The sequence below is a fragment of the Miscanthus floridulus genome, chromosome 16 (genome assembly GCF_019320115.1).
Source record: "Miscanthus floridulus cultivar M001 chromosome 16, ASM1932011v1, whole genome shotgun sequence".
NCBI lineage: Eukaryota > Viridiplantae > Streptophyta > Magnoliopsida > Poales > Poaceae > Miscanthus > Miscanthus floridulus.
This window is the reverse complement of record NC_089595.1, coordinates 74,135,734-74,141,467: the sequence shown is the minus strand read 5'-3', so window position 1 is coordinate 74,141,467 and position 5,734 is coordinate 74,135,734.

The window sequence follows — 5,734 nt, the reverse complement described above, 5'->3', positions numbered from 1 at the left end:
CTTCTCTCAGTTTTAGTATATCTTTAAAAAATATCCTAGGGGCAGTTGGCCAAGACCAAACTGACGAGCTACAAAAGAAGGGTTGTAAAACTCATAAGTTGGGAGGTTGCCTGGAAGAAAGGAACCTGTAGAAATTTTACCACGGCCATGACAAAATTTGGCTAGAAGAACGCAATGTTTGAGGAAGGAATTGAAAATTCAGCTGCCATTTTGTCTGAGCAGTCTAATTCAAATCAAAATTTGAATGGGAAGACCAACTCATTATTCTCATCCTCATCATAGGGTAGCCAAGTTAAAATATCTACATCAAATCCTCTATAGAACTTTTTGAAGAGATGGCCAACATCGACAGCAACTGTTATGGCCGATGCAGCTTCACCATAGTTTATGCACTGATGGGTTCTTCCTTCTTCGCCTCTATATTCCTCATCAAAGTTGGAGGAGGGAAAGCTCAAATTCTGGAGATTTGGCTTTACAATCTTATGCATATACAAATTTAACCACATTTGTATCAACCACCAAGGGCCGCTGATGGTGTGCACTGCTTCATTCTTCAGTAGCTGAGCGACCACCTGATGCATCAAATGGTAAGCAGATCCTAATAGATACTTTCCAAGAGGAATCTCAACGCCTACTGCTAGATGCTCTATCATGAGTTTATGATTATAAGTCAGACCACAAGATGACCCATAGAAGATGAATCTTTCTAGCCACATGTTCAGAAAAGCCACATATTCTCTTTCACTAACAGTCGATTCATTCCCGATGTGGTTCTGAATGTAGCTTGCCCATCCTATGCAATCCGATATTTTGGCCAATTTCTTTGACCCAGCACCTAAGAGTTCATATGGCTACATTGGTCCTGTTATTCTAAAACCAGTCAACATATACACATCGACCAAGGTAATAGTCATTGGGCCATGACCAAAGACGAAAGCATTCAAAGTGTTGGACCAGAAGTAAGAAGCGACAATCAGGAGTGAATCATTTCTCTCCATTCCAGATAGTGAAAGGGTCAGGCATTGGTTTAAATCATTAACTTCCTAGTCTCCGCCCTTTTTGTCTAACACTATACGAAACCAATCTCTTCATCCATTGGGCATTTTGGGCCAATTCCTAAAGGGGTTTTTGGAGTTCCAAGAAGATAGATCTACCAAGAACTGCCTAAAAGGAATTCGATTGGTTTCTTGGCTGATAAAATCTGAAGGATTAGCATCTCCCATGGGTCCAAGGTAATAAGCATTTGGGACAATAGATGAAGGGATCATAATTTCATTTTCCATCCCCTAGAAAGCCAGATGAGATAAAACTTAAGGAAGAAATACAAAGCAATGGCTGATAGTTGAAGGGCGGAAATTTGGAGACGTGCCTCGGGAATGTAGTCACTGGTCGCCATTTTAGATAGAATAGATCTGAATCCAGAAAAGGTTGCAGAGGAATGACTTGATGAGCAGCTTGACTAGAGGGAAAACTGCTAGGGTTGGAGCACTAGTAACGGCGGCTTTGGTTGTTGAGGCTCGCTCGAAGAAGGGGAAAGTAGACGAGCCGAATGAATCGAAAATGATATTGTTGGGGTATTATATAAAATTTGGACCGAGAATATCAAGAGTCACACGTATATCTTGGAATAAACGGTTGCGATGTGGTGAACAGGTAAATGGAAATTTTGGAATACAATTATTTTTATCCCAAAATTGGGGGGCATGTGTTTACACTAAAATTTGGAAAGAAAAACGTAGGAACTTGAAGCCTCCAAGATTGTGTCATCAAAGAATCGATTGCATAAGGATCGATATCAGCTGATTCAGATACAGCACTGGGATCGTCTCTCTTCGACTGACATCAGCAGATAACGTCAATGAGCTACGGTTGGTGTCAGGAAAGATTAGGGTCTAAGTTATCTTAAGTTAGGAATGTTTTTTTTTCTTATACCAAAGATTGTAACAAGTCGTACTTGAGTAGGATTCATGCTTAGGTTCCGGATATAAATATTAGACCCCAGCTATTGTAAAAAGAATCCAATCAATCAATACCAATTACTTTTTTGGCTTCACGCCAACCCTTAGGAGTAGGAGTACTATAGATCTCGGCGAGTTCTTCAACAAGTAGGGCTGCATCGGTCCGGTCGACCTCCGGCTTGTCTGTAAGTACCGTCATGACTTATACTTCTATTTGTAAGGCTGCATCGGTCTAGCCGACCCCTTGCGAGCTCTAGTATAAGCTAATTATCGATCCTTATCTAGTTCAAGTATGGCTGTATTGGTTAAGTTTGACCTCCACTGCTCGAATTAGACTAAGGTCAAGTTATTGGCTCTACCTAAGGGTGACGTCCTTCGGGTAGATTCATTAAGTTACCGATCTTGCTAATGTTCTTATTATCATTAGTTTCAGCAATATCAACCTGTCCGATTGAGATTGATCTAGATCGGCCTCACACCCTTTTAGTCCATCGTTTATTCTGTCACATTGCGATGTTTCTTACTTTAAACGACGGATTATGTTTTATCGGTTGTTCTATTTCGATCTTGATCACGCGTAGTATGCGGTTAAGGCATGCCTGATCTTGAAAAGGTTTACCAGCTAGTTGAATCTGGTCTATAGCTCGCTATTATGGATGTAATGATTCAGTCGATCCCCACTGTTAGTACTTTAGATCAGAGTATGTTGGTTGATAGATTTGCTTTCGACTAGGTATGACCCTAGCTGTTTGCTATACCTTCATCGACTAAATAGCCGATCGCCTGTACTTTAACGCTTATAGTGTGTCTTTATGATTCTGTTAAATATAAATAGTTGTTTGCTTCAAAAGGTTTAATCTATTATCTTTATTATGGCTGTCATCGATCCGGTCGAACCCCACTGTTAAGGAAAGCAGGTTAGGTCTGATGAGTTTATAGATCTATCCATATTAAATAGTCGATTGTTCTCATGCTATGATCCTTTTTCTGTCTAAATCGGCTATTTTAGCTAATTCACCTGTGCTTTCACACATATAGCATGTCTTTCAGAAACCTGTCAATATATAGATGGTTTTATGGATTCTTTGGCTTTAGTTTGTTGTTATCATCATAGCTACATCGATCTGGTCGGCCCTCACTGTTGATGGTAGCAGATTAGATTTAGAGCGTTTGTAGATCCATTTGTACTAGATAGTCAATTTTGTTCGCATGTTATATCCTTTCTCGTTAAACTTATCGGCTCAATGCTTTACACCGGTTATATTTATCTAGATGATGATGTTACTTATATCTGGACATGTTGCATTCGTTACTATAAAATCAATCATGACCCGCAAGTGTTACAGTCCTTAACAGTCGATTTCTTCTTGTATCGACTATTTAGTCGATTTTCCTGTTTGGCTGCTCCCGAAGCGGCACACTTGGAACTGTCTAGGCAAAACCGACATGTTCCACCTTAAATTACTGATAAAATTTCTTTCCTTTTCAATTACAGGTCAAATTGATTGGCACGCCCTCAAGAAATTCGTAGGGTTGGCTAGTCCTGCGTTGAAGCCAAGCGGATCTCCAGCCTTGCTCCATCAAGCAGATCCTTCTGGCTTGCTGCGTGTTGACATTTTTGTGCCGACAGAGGCTCTTTAGTTAGTCTTTGAGAGCTCACTAGCTTAGCAAGTAGCAACCTAGGCTTGTGTGTCAATTAGTGATCATAGCAACTAGAATTATTAGGTACGTGCCTTGCAACCCTTGTAGAGCTAGAGCAAAATCGCATTTTGCCGTTTAGCGTATTAACAAATTGCTCTAGCGATTTTGTAGAGTTTTTATAGGCTATTCACCCCCTCTAGCCATATTAGGGCCTTTCAACCAAAAGCGACATCCGATTTCGTCGACCACAGAGGAGCATGTGGTGCTAGTTAGGCGCAAGGCTGAGCATGTGGTGCCAGTTAGGCGCAAGGCTAGAGTCTGAGGAGTGCCCCTTTTGCGACCACTGTGAGAGGGCCCAAGCGTGAGAGCGAGCCCATTGCCGCTGACGCTACTAGCTTGCTACACAGCTGGTATGCTGCGCCTGCCCACGTGCTTCGCGCCCCACGCCTGATGCTGTTGTTGAGTTCGTGCATGCTGCTGCTATGCTTGCACAGGAGAGCATGTGCGTGAGGCCCGCCCAGCTACATATGAGAGAGAGGGCGGGAGCATAGCACGCATACCCGTGTTGACTCCGGCTACTTGCTCCATCGTGGGGGACCAAGCCTGGTGGTGCAGGGGCGCCTGGTTCTTCGTCTATTGGATTCTGGTCCGCTCTGGTGCTCTGCATGCGCACATGCACTTTGACCAGGGAGTGCTTAGCCATTTGGGCACTGAGCGCCCGTTGCGTGCACGTCTGACTATTGAAGCTGGCTCGCATGACAGAGATAGGCAGAGCTAGATGGGTGCGTGCAGCGCGTGCGTGCCTACTAGTTAGAATGCATGGGGAACAGCACCTGCTGTAACATGTTGAAACCAGGTGAAGCAATTGAAACATATGTTTGCAACATATGTGTATAACCACTGCATCATATAACAACATCCAGATAAAACACTTACAACATACGTCTAAAAATAGGTGAAACATTTGGAACATGCACTTCCAACATACGTGTATAGCCACTGTAATATATGCAACATCCAGAAGAAAACATGCAACATCTAGATAAAATAGCTGAAACATTTGGAAAACACACTTGCAACATATGTTTATAACCATTGCAACATATGCAACATCCATATGAAACACTTTCAACATACATTTGAAACAGTTGAAACATTTGAAACATACACTTGCAACACACGTGTATAGCCATTGCAACATATGTAACACCCGATCTACTTTTGCAACATCTAGATGAAACATATGCAACATACATCTGAAATATATGAAACATACGGCTGCAACATGTGCTCATCTACTTGCTATCACCCAATAAAGGTTGACACGGGCGTAGGGGAGGGCAGCACGAGGCACTGGCGGCGTGCGGCATGGACGATGTGAGGCACAGGCGGGTGTGCGTGGCACGAGGCGCAGGGCGCATGTGACGCGAGGCGTGTCCAGTGCGACCGTGCAAGGCGCGAGGCGCATGGGTGCGTGGCGTGAGGCAGGTTCGGTGTGACAGTGCGAGGCGTGAGGTGCAGGGCGCACAGCGCGAGGCGGGTCCATCCCATCCGGACGAACGGATGTCCTGATAGGTGCATTACCGTAACTTATTTATGAGGGGCAAATTGGCATTATTATTAGTACTATAATTAGAGTAAGAATATAACACAATTGTCCTCGTACATCATTATAGTCAATGACGGAGCCATGATAAATTATAGCCAGGGCGAGTTATAACACGAAGATGATCGAAAAAACTTATGGCCCAAATCGCACCGTATTCACATACTATATTGCACGAATTATAGCGAAAAAGCTAGAATCACACAAATTATAGCAAAAAGGTGGATGAACAGCACAAAATATTATCACAAATTTGCAGAGTAAATTGAGGTAACCGGCGGAGTTGCTGCCCCTGCTCTGCTGCTAACCTATCCGCGGCCGCGGCCGGCCCCGGCGCCAAGTTCCTCTCCTCCTCCCTCCATCGCTCCTGGCACGGCGGCGGGCAGACGACCAGTGGGCTGCATAGGCACCTGGCGACGGCCGGCGAGCCGGGGTGGCGGCGAGCCGCGGCTGGCGGTGGTGGCTGGCGAGTGGGGTAGCAGCGAGACACGACTGGCGCCTAGCAGCGGGCGGCGGCATCCGCGTCGAT